Source organism: Apis laboriosa, unplaced genomic scaffold, assembly GCF_014066325.1.
Source record: "Apis laboriosa isolate Shangri-la unplaced genomic scaffold, ASM1406632v1 scaffold13_cov153, whole genome shotgun sequence".
NCBI classification, from domain to species: Eukaryota; Metazoa; Arthropoda; class Insecta; order Hymenoptera; family Apidae; genus Apis; species Apis laboriosa.
In genome coordinates, this window is record NW_025221370.1 from 641,841 (window position 1) to 657,236 (window position 15,396).

The window sequence follows — 15,396 nt, forward strand, 5'->3', positions numbered from 1 at the left end:
TATTTCAAATAATAATCGAATATCGAGGGAGGGGAGGAAGAAAAGAGGAAAAGAGAGGGGAGGAAGAAAGGAGGACTTCCTTGGGTCGCATTCTTGGTGTTCAAATACTCGAATATCGAGGGGGAAGGGAAAGGGAGGGGAGGAATGATCCAAGGAGATCGATCGGAAAATACAAAATACAACGGCCGATAATTTCCTTGGGTCGCATTCTTGTTCTTCAAATAATCGAATATCAAGGGGAGGGAAGGGAGGGATGATCCAAGGAGATCAATCCAAGTCGTTCGAAAAATACAAAATACAACCGATAATTATCTTGAATCGCATTCTTGGTGTTCAAATACTCGAATATCGAGGAGGAAGGGAAAGGGAGGGGAATGATCCAAGGAGATTGATCCAAATCCTTTGGAAAATACAAAATACAACGGCCGATAATTTTCTTGGGTCGCATTCTTGTTCTTCAAATAATCGAATATCGAGGGGAAGGAGAAAAAGAAAGAGGAGGAATGATTCAAATCTTTTGGAAAATACAAAATACAACGACCGATAATTACCTTGAATCGCATTCTTGTTCTTCAAATAATCGAATATCGAGGGGAAGGAGGAAAAGAAAGAGGAGGAATGATTCAAATCCTTTGGAAAATACAAAATACAACGGCCGATAATTTCCTTGGGTCGCATTCTTGTTCTTCAAATAATCGAATATCGAGGGGAAGGAGGGGGAATGATCCAAGGAGATGGATCTAAATCGATCTAAATTCGGAAGATACAAAATACAACGGCCGACAATTTCCTTGGATCGCATTCTCGTCCTCTTCGTATCGTCCTCCCCCTCTGCGTTTCCGGGTGCAGCGATCAAAAGCGATGGAAAGCATTTTTCGCGTGGTTTGAAGCGCGACGCGAAGACCGCACCGTTTCGAAAAGATGGTGCGCCGGTTCCTGAGCTCGAGGATCGGCTCAGACGGCAATTACGCGCGTTCGATGTAATCGGCGTGAGACGAGCGAGAAACGAGACGATGCCGTCAACGTTTAATCGTTCCTCGCCGGGAAATTGCTCGGTCGACGATTCGATTCGATCGAAAGAAGAAGAAGAAGGAGAGAGGCGTCTCTTTCCTCATCCCTTCCTCCTTCCATCTCTATTGCTCTCGTCTCGATAGGTCTCGATCGTTGACGCTCGTCATTCGCGAATCGTCTCGTGCGATCAAAGAGAAATCGAGAACCGAGCTAATTTTTTTGACTCGAAGAATCGGATAAAAAGAGAGAGACGAAGGGCAAGGTGTTAACGGATGATTACTTCTCCTTTTGTCGTCTTATCGACAGCCCTGGTCGACTTCTCGTGTATATATCCTTGGGGGAAAGGTTAAAGGAGCTTCTCCTTGGTTCTCCCGTTTGAAAAGAAAGAGGGAGGGAGAGGAATGTAAAGAGAGAAAGGGTGAGCTCGGCTGTCCCTCTCCCTTTCTCTCCTCGACAATGGGGGCGTTCCACCGAGTTATCGATCGTTTTCGCGTTCCCGAGCCGGCAGGAAACAGGCCTCGAAAGAGCCACGACTTCGATTCGTGACTCCGCCATCGAAATCGATCTTTTCGAGGAGCGATACATCGATCCGGCTCCAACACCGTTTCCAGAACGGCCACGAACGGCTGTACTACTCTACGCGCCCTCCACTAATAATAGATCGGTTTCTACATTAACGAACTTCCGTGAACTCGCCATTAAAGGAAACGAGGAAACCGGAAAGTCGAAGTGTGGCGTAAATATAGACGGCGGCTACCGTCGTCTGTGCTGCCGGAACAGCTGTGAAAACTCTCCGCCACGCTTCGACAACTTACGGACAAGTAGTTTTCGTGTTACACGAAATTTCCACTTTTTTTTCCTTTTCATCTTTTACCGCCAAAATAAATGAAAAATTAAATGATAAAATAAATGAATAAATTTTCCCCGATGGATTTATGGAACATTGTTATCGGTCCTCTCGTTTTTTTTCTATTTAAGAGAAAGTATGGAAATGAGAGTGTCACGATCGTGCGAAATTCTATATAAAAAAAGGAGAGAGAGAGAGAGAGAGAGAAGGAGGGCGCAACAACTGCGTAAAAGAAAAGAAGTAAATCGAAAGTGAGCGCGGAACAAGGCAGAATTTCCAATGGTTCCAGAGCCACTCGAGGCAGGTTGCAAGTATCACGGGAAGAATCACAACGCGTCTATTTAAGGAACATTAAATAAAACACGAGCAACGAGTGGTTCGGTGAACGGGGAATCGTTTCTCATGGCAAACGATCCGGTCGCTGCGTAGCCGATAACGTAACTTCACACGGCGATATCACGCGTCAATTTCAAGCTTCAATTCCGAGCAATCATTGTGTAACGGTAATTTTCTCTAATGCTCGCCATTACCGGCAGCCAGACAGGAACAAGCTCGGCTACGACTTCGTGTAAACCGTCAAACCGTTAATATCGTCCCTCGAGAGAAAGAGAGAGAGAGAGAGAGAGAGTGAGTCTCTGAATTATATCCGCGACAAAGACAGGAAAGCGAGAAGCATTCGAAACACGTGCTGCGGATTGTAATTTAGAAGAAGGAAGAGAGCACGATCCCTTCCAATGAACGATCACGAGAAGAATCACGATCTTGGAGAAAGGATTAGGAAGAGGACTCGAGAGGAAGGAAAAGGAAAAAAACACTCTCAAATCGCACGCGTTTCACTCGTTATGCGTTATAAATTGTCTCCGTGACGCGCGTTATCACGATAAGGAAGTGGGAAAGTTTCCAAGGTTTGCGACACATTCGAACGCGAATGTAAATGGCAAAGCAGCGGCCGCCGGGATTCGGTGGAAAGAATCCGATCGTATCTCGACAATCATCGCCGTGCTACCGCCACGACAATCTATACGAATTCTCCACGGTCGAGCGTGACGAGCCATTAAGAGTCGCTGAGACCGATTCGCTGTTCACGTGGCTCGAGCTGGCCGGTGAAATTTTCCCTCGAGGACCGACCAACTCAAAAGGTCGCCGTTCGAACCGCTGATACCAGCACAGCGCGTACGAAAAGGAGCGACGATGGGCGAGACGTGGAATTAAACGAAAGGAGAGAAAGAAGGAAGGAAGGAAGGAAGGAAGGAAAGAGAAGAAAAGGAAGGGTATAACGGTACGGGCGGAATGCACGCAGTCGGAAAGCCACGATGGAAGCGCTCGACGAAAAGGGAAGCGGCCGTATATCGCGAAGCAAAGTGCGTGCGTGCGTGCGTGCGTGCGTGCAGCCTCGGTACAATTAACGAGAGGATCGCGTGTGCGAGTTCTCCAAGGTCGGAAGGGCGCAGCTCGAGTGCACCACCTCTGTGGAAAACAGTGGAGGCACGCGTCGTCGTCTACCTGTATCACGCCTGCGTGCATCGACTGCATAGGTGCACGCATGTTCCACGGCTGTAGGGGGTTGCGCCGGTGCACGATTTACAAAGTGTTTACCGGATCCGTCCAGACCCCCCACCGGTGACGTTTGTAATTATTCGAATCTGCCCTGTCACTTTTCAAACTTCGTTCAACCCTCGTAGAAACGCGTACATAACTTTTACTTTTTCTAATTCAGTAAACTTCAAAGGGCAAATTTCAGTAAAATTTAAGAATATTACTTGTGCTTGGAAAGTTTGTTATCTCGAGACGAGATGTTTCGAGTTTTGGACTCTCGTTCGTTTCGATTAGAGAATAAACCAGGAATAAATAAACGTTTAACGATTTTTGCACTGGTGGGAGGGAGTTAAGATTATATTACGAATGTGAAATTGTTAAGTGGAAAATGTAATCTCTCTCCGGGTTGAACGTTAAAATTCAAACTCGTTAAAATAATTATAACCGGGCACCTTGCAGGATACCTTGGAGGATTTACGAGCCACGCGAACAAAATTCTCCGCGTTTTAATTCACGGTAAGCATTTTGTTTTAATGGAAGGTTGATTAACAGCGGAGGGTTGTAATAACTTCTCCTCGCGGTGAATAAAAAATGGCGCACGCACAGATGTTTCTCGCTTTTTAACAAACCACCACCTTTGTACAATCGTGAAAATCGCGTCGCGCATTGAACGACATCGCAATTCCCACGCATTTTCCCACCTCCACCCATACTTTTCACAAAAATTCTTTCAACCTTCCTTTTATTCCCATCCCACGTAATACGCCGAGCCACACATCTCCTCTCCGTTTATTAAAATTCCTTCGAAACTTATTATTATTCCTCGAAACGAAGAGAATTTCTCCCCCTTCCCTTCCGCGCGGATTAATAAAATTCGTCCTCGGGAAGAAGAAGAAGAAGAAGAAGAAGATCTTCTCGAATATCGATCAAACGGCGCGAAAATCCTTTCTTCCCTGCAATCATTTATTAATGTTGACTGGGCAGTGGAAAACAATAAATAAAATATATAAATTTAACTGAATGAATATATTTGATTATACGTGATTGCGCGTATCTGTTTATAAAACATTTGAGATACGTGTATCGAGGAGAAACAAGTAGCTACCAACTATGAAATAGTAATGTTGCTGACAACATTCAATAATGAAATCATTTATATAAAATTTCAGTGAACTTTAAATTCTATAACAATTAATCACCGATATCCAAGGCAAGAGGAAAGGTGAGAAAAGGATCGCGAGAATCTTGCGATCCCTTCGGGGAATCCTTGGTCCGAGCGACGCAAGGGTTGGACACGAGCAGGGGGACTCGTAAGTGACTACGAACCACTGTGAAGGGTGCGAAGATAAACCCTGTAAACATTCGCGATAAAGCCCGTGGTCTCTCCCCGAAGAGACGAGGAGATCCAAGAAAGGACGAGTGCGCTGTCCCGCGATCCATTGTTCCGCGATTAAAAGCCGTCGAAAAAAAAAAAGGAAGAAAGAAGAAAAGAAAAATGGAAACGAGAAATTGAATCGAAAGAATGAAGAAGTCGCTCGTGCTCCTCTCTCTGCCCGAGAAAAAAAGTGAGGACAGAGAGATGAACAGAAAGAGAGAGAGGATACAGACTCTTTGGGGCGCGTTCGATCAAATCCAACATTTCGTAGGAAGAAATTGGCAAGATGGCGGGGAACGAGAAGGTGAGCGAGAAGCGAGCAGATTAGAGTAGATTATGGATCTACGTGGATATTGTTATAAATGAGATCATCGAGAAGGCTATCGTTATCGAACGCGAGGTTTATCGTCGCGATAAAAAAGCAACGTTTTACTGTCGCTAAATATTTGCGTATGACTCGCTCCTTCGTAAATCTGCCAAGCATATAAAATTTAACGCGTCGTGGATGCTCCAATTTATTCGGCTTGTTCTTCTCCCTTGGCGACGAGCAACGAACGACCTTGCGATAAAAAAAAAAAAATACTGGAGGTTGTTCGCATCGTGAGAATGCGTGAGAATGAATTTTCAACAGGGCGCGACGCGTCCATCTCTGGTTCTTTCCTTCCCGATTCGGCTTATTCGTGCCACTCGTTCTAATTTGAGGCTTTCCATACGTAATGCGCACGTTAGACTAATTACAGAGAGAAAGGTATTGTCGCAGGGGTCTGGCCAGTAGTGGACCGAGCCTTTGAATCGCAACACTGTGGACCGAGGGGAGGCGAGGCTGAAAGGAACGTTTGCGCTTGTATTTTTCTTTCTTTCTTTTTTTTTTTTTTGTTGGATCTCGGGCGGACCTACTCAACGTCGTTAATTTTTACGATAAAAAAGCGGTGAATCCCGTTTCATGAAGCGGGATAAAACGAATTTTTGTATCCAACTGTGTGTAAAAAACTTCCGTTTATAAAAAGAACCTCGTGTTTTTCTCGCAAGTGGAAACTCGTGATATTCAATTCGAAGATAGTAAAAGATAACGAGAATAATTCCGTTATCGCAATTACTAATAACATCTAATATCGCTTCCTATCTAATTACGTGCGATGGAGGATAGGATTAAGAGATTAAAATTATCTGCAATCGGTAGTTGAACAATAAAGAGTTACTTCGCTCTTTGAAATTGTTTGATCGAAATTATGAAGAAACATCCGTTCAATTCGGAAATAAAGAAATCTGGAAGCATTACCATACGATGATTGGACACGATACAGGCTATGATTATCCTCCTTATGATATTCACGACAACGAAGTGGGCAAATTTGCAGAAAGCGTAAGAGAGGAAGAAACCGGATCCTTATCCGGTCGCGGTGTTTTGACGGGGACAATGCGCGGTCGAAAGGGAAAGAGGAGACAAGAGGAAGGATAGCGGTAGGTAGAATACCACTTTACGACTTATTTTTCGTTCGACTTATTTTTATTTTTTTCCGTCTGGAGCAGCGCGGAAAAGGGGTGCTGCGTGCACACGCGGGTGTGCGTACGGCGAAAAGGCTGCGCGTCGCAAACCCCCCTCCTCCCTTCCTCCTCCGTCTTCTTCTCGTCGTCCCAAGTATGCCCTTTCTCCGGAATACCGGTGTGTGGAAGGGAAGGGGGAGGAGGAGGAGGAGGAGGAGGAGAGATAAAGGAAGAGAGGAAGCTCTATTAATAGGCGACGCGCTTATACTTCGAAAAGCGGTGCGGCTTTATTGAAGCTCGGCGAATATCGGAGTTCCATGCGGTGGCCAAGGGGGATCGAAATCGAAACGCGAAGAAAAAGAGAGCCGAGGGAAAGAATGAGGGAAGGGGGGAGGGAGAGAAAAAAGGAAAGAAAAGAACAGAGGAAGAAAAAGGAGAGAAGATAAGGGGGAGGGAGGGAGGGAGAAAAAGCGGACCTACGGTTGAAGACCTCATCGATCGACTCGCTGCGCCGGCTCAATATCCTTGAAAAGCGCAACGCGCCAACGTAATTGCGATGGAGGTCATGAACAAGGTCAATAACCACGTACAATCCCCGCTGAAATACTTTCTATCGAATGTGCAAGTTGGTGGAGTCACGGATTCGTGGATGAATTTTAACGAGGCGCAACGATTCCGATCGATGGGATATCGGAATCGTGGAAAACGTTTCCACGGACTCGTATCGACGAGAATGAAATATCGCCCGATCGTGTGAGCTAACATTTTTTTTTACCATTTTGATATACGAGGTAACCCGTTTGATATCTCGTTCCAGGCAAATGGAAAGGTACAAATCTGTTGAAAAATTGGTGAACGGGTGATGCTGGTTTTTTTCCGCAAACCGTGACGATGAAAAGTTGATCGAAATTTTTCGTTATTTTGATTCTGAATGTATTTCAAGAATGACGGAATAAAAGTATGCATTTCACCTCGAGATGAACAACGCCTAAATTGATACGAGACATCGGTACAACGATGGTATTCGCGACGCGAAAAGATCCATCTGCACTGTCATCGCCGTGGAATAACGTTACGGAATACTAAGAAATCGGGAGCGAGACGATCGACGAAGAGTAAGTGGAAGGAGAAAGGGAAAAGAAACGAGTGTCGCTAACTCCACTAATTCACCACTCGAGTGACCGTTCTCGAGACAAGAGTCTACTCTCACTCGGTATACCTACATAAATATGCTTCTGTTCGCTCTGCTCGTAGAGCACGAGAGAAACGAAATAAACGAGCGAAAATACGAACAGAGAGAGAGAGAGAGAGGATTCGTGCTTCCCTCTCGCTTAACCGGTCACCACTAACCTATTGTTCTCGCCTTCGACGCGTTCCTCGCGACGTACAATTTAACGAGCGTTTTGTAATTCTAACGCGTCTCATCTCGTTTCGCTCTCTATCACTCCGTTTCGGAGCAGGAACACCGACAATGAACAATTACGAAAAGATGCGCGAGTGAAATCGTAAAAGTCGTAAAGGGATTGTAATTGTTACTCGAATCGTTACTCGAGGAAGGGAGGGAGATAGGGAGGGAGGGAGGTTTGAACACAAGATCGTTCGAAGAAACGATTTCGATTTCGAAAGATCGTTCGATAACGTACGGAATAAAATCGAATGGTTGAAATATGGAAATGAGAGTAGTGGATATTTAAATAAAGAGCATCGACTTGATTCGATAAATTAACGCGTATCGAAGAGTGGAAGGAATATTTTATGGTTTGCGTGAGTTTCGGCAATAATGGAAAAAGAAAGGATAAGTAAGTAATGACGCGGATGTTGAAGAACGATTAGCGAAACGAAAAACGTTCGTTAACAAGTATCATATCTTTACCGTATGATTTTAAAGCTACATCAAGTTTATATTTATGTCTTAAAATTTTCGATAAACACGAAATGCTAATATTTAATACGCGTATTAAGCCATCGTTAAAGTCTGTCGACGCATAATCTTGTCATTTCTATGCCCATACGTATCTATAATCATCATCATTATTATCGTAATTAAACGCGAATGCGCCAGACATGGAGGAGAAGCTACGACGTATCGTTTCCGCTTCCGGTAAATGCGAACACGATCCAAGTTTACCATCACACGCTAGAAATCTATCTTCAACCGTGAATTGATAAGCAACGGTACTCAACGGTTCGACTGATAAGACCAGATTACTAGTTACTGCGATATACGAGCATCTGATGTCGTCTACGTTAACCTTGCTCTTCCACGTTAACCTCATTTGCTTGCTTCATGGAAACTGGTTGAACCGAGTCCATCTTCGAATCGAGAGAATCTTATTATCCGTAGCAATGTCTATTATATATACGAACGCAAACTGCATTAATTTGACGAATTTTACGCGAAATATTATAAATAGAAAATATATTATAAGTAGATTTTTAAATAAATATTGTTATAAAATAATATCGTAAGGATAGTAAGTATCGATCGTACGGATTTTAAAATTAGTGATAATCTAAAAAATTCTATATAATAATTCTCGATAATTCTCGATTCGAAACGTAGATGCGAATTAACGTTAACCTTGCCCGTTAACCTTGTTCGGTTTGCTCGAATCGAGCGTGCCCGCTCGCCCACGTAGCCGGTAAGAGCCGTGAAAGTGATGTTACAAATACTTGCTTATATGCGTTCGTAATTACCGGCAAAATTTGGAGCGGAATATTTCCGAATCATCCGCGTTACCTTTTCCTTAACACGACCGATTAACAACAAACCTTATGCTCGAAGTCAATGACCACACCTGTAGCGTTTGGCAACGCTGCGGGTGTGGACTCCACACGGATGTCCGTATAACGGAGAATGAAAAGAAAGGAAAAAAAGAAGAAGAGACTTGAAAACCACATATGAGGCACATATGAGGCTCGGAAATAAAGATATCCGCGAGAAATCCGTTCCACCGAGCCTGGGCATCTGTCCCTTCGATATTTTCCACATCATTGAACACCGTTGCCGGATACGTCATCCGATGATAGTATATTACGTTTTACTCATGTCAGACACGTCGCTCTCGTGTTCCGGAATATCTGTGCTAACATCTATAGCGGGAGAAATTATACCGATTGTTCTCGCTAATCGTTCCTAATGTTCGAATCGAATCGTGTAAATGGCATTGCGTGACATTCGTGGTAAGAAATTCCAAGAGAAAATAGCGAAATGTCACTTTTTAAAACCGGAATATCCCTCCGATTGATCCAACGATAAAAATACGAAGGATAATGTACAATTTTAGGGATAATTGAAAACACGATTTGAAATATTAATACGTGTGAGAACTTACCGAAACGATATTTCGTGTTCTCTCTCTCTGTTGTCTGACGATTCCGGCGAATCCACGAGATTCCGCGAGGACGAAAAATTCTGTCACACAAGCGTCACCCACTCTGTCAATCACGCCGCTAATATTCTTACGACCGAACGGTCGAAGGAAAAGAGAGAAGTTTTCCCGGTTCACTACGAATGCACTCGTATATTCGAACGCGTATCTCGAGGGCTGCGCGATACGATGGGCCTCGGGCCGCCATGCACCGACTGTCGAGACTGCGGCCGCTTGTCTCGCGCATGTCTTCATCGAACGCGCGCGCATCTCCCGTTTCGAACGACCCGTGGAATGCTAGGAATTCGTAGCCAGTACCATCTCTCGGTGTACAATCAAACTTTTTGTACAATCTACATTACCAAGCTATGATATCGTAGTCTACGTTTCTCAATATCGTCCATTGATAATAGAAAATGAATAGAAAAATTATATCGTTTTATTAAATATTAAATAATTTTAAATAATAAAATTTAAACAATTCTTTGTTTAAATCCAATCTATCTACTAGAGATAGATTGGATTTCTAAAGAGTTTTTATCTCGCAAATCGATAAAAATTAAATAAACTATTTACAAGTAAATCAATATCAAACAACTCAATTTTACGATATATAAATATAGAAAGAATTATCTATAAATCCCATCTATTTAAAAGTCTATAACGAAGAAGGAATAAGACAACATAGGAGCAGGATATGAAAATTTCAAGTTTTGTAATGGTTTCCGAAATTCGATAAGATAATACATATCGCATGATGTATTTTATTAATTCCTAAAACGAAATAAGAGTTTTTCCTTTTTTTTTTTTTATAATGTAATTTAATGATATAATCTTCTGCTGCTATGAAAAACCCTGAAACAAACTTAAATACAACATTAAAACAACCTACCTATTTAAAAAGCTAATCTCATATCTCTACATACATGCATTGTAAAGAAGAATTAAATATGTTGTTTATAAACCTGCTTATCGAAAATCTAAAACATTCTTTTCACAATCTTATAAACTAATGACATCGACAATTTTTGATACGGCATGAACCACTATAGCTAGTAAAAAATCTAAGTAGGAATGTACTAGATAACTAGTGAATAAAATCACGTAGCTATCAATTTGGTTGTTTAGAATGAGAAAGTTTAGTGAGGATAAGCGTTTCAATAAGAAGAGTAACAAAATATTAAACGCATTTATAAATCCTATCTATCAAAAAGCTAAATGTTTCTTTGTACGATATAATAAAATGAGAAAAATCTAATGAAAAAAGAATAAAATGTTGTTTCTCTTCCATTCTGTCGAAGAATTCCTGAAACAGATTATACAATGCGATTAATAAAAAACAGAAAATAATTTTCCTCTTTCCTACCTCTTTTCTTCTATTTATTTTCTTCATACCTGCAACTGCAAACTCAATTGGATTAGTAATAAAAAAAAATAATTTATATTTAAAAAAAAAGAAATTAACAAAATATAATTTGTTAAGTAATTCATAATTTTATCAAAATCATCATAATTTGAAAGACAATTGATCAACAAGAAAGAAATGTATTTTTTTAACAGTATTCAAACATTCTCGCATAAGAGGACGCTGAAAAGAAAAAGACAAAAGAAAGATAGCCAGAAGGGCTACCGAAATAATTATCCACTCAATGTAAACCCGAACAAACCGTGAGTGGAATATTTTTTTCCGTTTCGCAACACTATAATACACTAACTAAATTCAACAAACGAAAACACGAAGAGTGCTTTGCAATGCAATTCTTGGAAAAAAAAAAAAGAAAAAAAGAAAAAAATAGAAAACTCACGGAAGCATACACCTGTAATAAGTTTTTAAACATTTACGAAACTCTAGTTAAACTATTTTATGCACTCATATTTTATTATACACAACACTAATAACGAAAGATTGCAGCCATATCGAAAACTGCTGTACAATCGTACAATCACCCTTGTGCAACTCTTATTTGCAATAGGTGATTAGGAACAGGAACATGTTTCCACTGTCCAAGTGGAAGAAATATGGGCAATTTGTAAACGGCTATTTTTAAAAAACGCAATTTATAAGTGATTTTAAAGTGAATTTAATACAAAATTTACTATTATATATTATAAATGAAAAGATATCCCGATATCATCAATCGCAACACTACAGAATAAATTCAAGTTTAAATAAAAAAAAATACATAAATAAAAGACTAATTCAACTGACCAGAATAATTAAAAGAAATCGCGATATTTCTTATAACGCAACACTAATTCAAAATCGCGATGCCCATGATAACTGGATCCGTGGTGGGCCGGCATGCAAATCGGCCAGATACAACATTTACTACGTTTATTACTAAAACGAGCACAGTGACAAAATAGTAACAATGACTTCCCATTCTTTGGAGCCAAAAAAGATCCAAAAAATGAGAAGCCATTCGTTGCAGCCCCTCTTCGTGACAGTTTGTCGAGGCCTCTTCGGTCTTCCTCCTTCGGGCGCGATACCCGCTGAAACTTAAATCTAGACTCGAGATTCACTAAACGAAAAAAAAAAAAAATAATAAAAATAAAAAATAAAAAATTATATCGCGAAAGCTAAGCACATGGACGATCAACGATCGCAATGATCGTTCTCCGTGCATGTGCACAATCTCGAGCGCGACGTTCGTTTCGAACTTCACTTCGCGACCGCGACCACGAAACTCGAAAAATCGATCAGCGAAGCCGAGGAAAACCGACGTGAGACGTCGTTCATTCCTCTCAGCTTTACCCTCGATTTTTCAAATTTGATTTCCTGAAACAGGTTGCCACGCGAGAACGCGCCTACCCGACCTGAGAGACTGTGACAACCTGCCCGGCCCTACCTACTTATAATTAAACAGACGCACCAGAAGTATACTACCTATCCTACCTAGCCCTATATTTAAAAAATATGGCAAAACAGGCATACCAACACACTCATTCTACGATTCTCACGCATAACGCTCGGGCGCAAAAAAGCCTACACTAGGGAAAACGTCCCGGGACGCCTCCGACACCCGAGCTTGGCACACAACTCGCATACTTTAACTTTACGTACCATTTTCCTGAAATCGACTGACGAGTGCCTAGTGACCTTTGCGTATTATGCGATAGATAAACGTATATCTTTAATTTTAAGAAAAAAATTTATGTATTAACGAAAGAATAAAATAATTTTGGAAGGAATAAATTAAATTATCGAAAAATTTGATGATATTGTTGATAATTTAAAAAATAAGAATTGTAATATTGCATATAAATCGTATTATGTCGAACGAAACGACGCAATTCCACAGCCTAACGATACGCACACAATGTGGAAAATACGTCGTGCACGATACACTAACGCATCGTCAGTCGCTAAAAAATTATTATAAACTTATAAACTAAGATCATCATGCCCATCGCCTTTCTCTCACTCAAGTAACACCTGGGCACGTGAGTGAGATCCTGACAATGAACACGGAAAGGATTAAACCTGAAAATCCTGAGCTAAAAAGATAAATTAATATAAATATTTTGTATTTAACGGGCTAATGAACATTCTATATTCTCATCTTATCTGAAGCTCTTTGTACTTTATAGTTTATCAATGCAGTAAATTATTTTTAAATTTATAATCTTTTATAAAAACAATTAAATGGAACATATCTATCAAAAAAATTAAAATTAAAATGTAATAAAATAATTGATTCAAATTTAAATTTTAATATGAATGAAAATATCCTCAGGTGATTCCTTCATCAAAGCATATTTTCTAAAATATGAAAGAAGTATTCAAAACTTGTAGCTTTGATTTCAAAATCTACCTGTCGCGAAGTGTCTTCTTGTATATAAAATTTAATATAGTTTTGAACGAGAGGAAAATTATTAATTTTTATTATCATTTTAGACACGATATTTAGATATTCTTCACATTTACAAATATTTATATCGAATAGAATGTTACAATGATTTAACTTTACATAATTAATTTTGAAAATTACTAATATTTAAAAGCGCGATGTACAAGAAGACCTAGCTTGAACTAAAAAATAAATCATACAAAAGAAATGTTACTATTCATGAGTATGATAAATACCCATGGTCACTGTGCTCGTGCAAAATTCTACGTATACAACCAGTCACTCGTATCGATTTGAACCTTTCATTCTACGATATAATTGAGCAACCGGAGGAATCAAAATGCATGCGACTCACCATTAGATGTCATGATATTGTCGTCGATATTAACCCATGTAAACTCATCAAAGTCGTCAAATAAGAAAAGACTGTAATAAAAAATGAATTATTATAATTTAAAACGAAATATATATAATGATTATTTAAATTGAAATAAAAAAAATAATTTACCTCTTCGCGTGATGGATGATTACTTTATCCTTTTGAAACATTAACTTTAATATATATACAAAATAAATATTTAAATTAAAAAAAAAAAAAAAAAAAATATTGTCGAGACCATTTAAATTATAATCGGCGAACAAACACTGACTCTAATTTCACGAGTGATTATTATAATTACATTACAACAGCTATGTTCTAAAAAATACATAAAATACTATTACGAAGCAAACACTGACTCTATCAACCGCATTGCACGCGGTTACAAATATTTTCTGAAAATAAAAAATGAGATGATAAAAAAAGAAGGAAAGTTAATATTTTCTTTTCTTTTTTAATCAAGCGTTTATTTGAAAAAGTATAGTTCATAAAAATTACTTTTCATATAAAAATATATTAAAAATTAATTTAATCTGAGATTAAAAAAAATAATTTAATAAAAATAGTTTAATATTTTTTAATATGCGATTTGTTTAATTTCTTATATTTTCATTCTATTAATGTATTATGATAAATGATTATGAATTACTTAATGATAAATAAAAATAAAATATACTTATTCCTGATATAACAAAATAAACGTTACCATTCCATTATGAGGAATCATCATTAGACTGATCATTATGTCAAATATTCATTTCGACAGCCATATTGGAATCCTTTTTTCCCGCCTTATTCCATCACTCAATTTACAGAAAAGACAATCTTTAAAACCTTGAAAAATAAATATATAAAATTAAAACTGATTGTATTAAATCAAAACCATAACTAAGCTCAAATTTTATTTTCGGATATAATAAATTCGAAATAATACAAACTATTTATAACTTTAACAATCATATAGGTTAAAAAAAAAAGAATAAATTATTTCCCAAAAGATTATTATTTATAATAATATTTAATGAATAATTAAATGATCGTGTATCAGTAATATAAAAAGTAAAAAAATAATTATCGAAATAATATATTATACAATAATAAATTATTCACTTACCTGATCGAATCGTCGAGATGTCACAATTTTCAACCACAAAATGACAGCCTGCGCCTCGATCGCTATAATATTACAAATTGGGGAAGGGATATGCTCGGCGAGAAGTCGAAATATGTCGAATATGACACGAACACAAACCGCCAAATTCCTCGAAAAAAAACATTTTCAAACTTGAGCATAACATCAAAACAAATATAAAAATATAAGAAACATTTGCAACTTTAAGCAAAATATAAAAACAAAAACATTGATACACGAATGTTAATATAATATACGCATTAAGAAATATGTAAAAATGTATATGAAATATATATATGAAATAAAATTAATTATAACAATTTGACTATTTTCATTTATGAATAAATAGGAATATAAGAGAAATTTAGATATTAGTAATTTAGTAATTAGAATTTTTTAAATAAATAAA

At 38.7% G+C, this 15,396-nt stretch overlaps 1 protein-coding gene across 1 annotated transcript in view; it reads right to left on the reverse strand.

Annotated features, from left to right (window-relative positions):
• LOC122720852 (amyloid beta A4 precursor protein-binding family B member 1-interacting protein-like) overlaps positions 1-9,819 on the reverse strand; it is a 115,673-nt gene extending 105,854 nt beyond the window's left edge. The window contains exon 1 of the mRNA XM_043947885.1: positions 9,590-9,819. The gene's annotated coding sequence lies outside the window, so the exon portion shown is untranslated. The remainder of the gene's footprint in view (positions 1-9,589) is intronic.
• Positions 9,820-15,396: the final 5,577 nt, after the last annotated feature.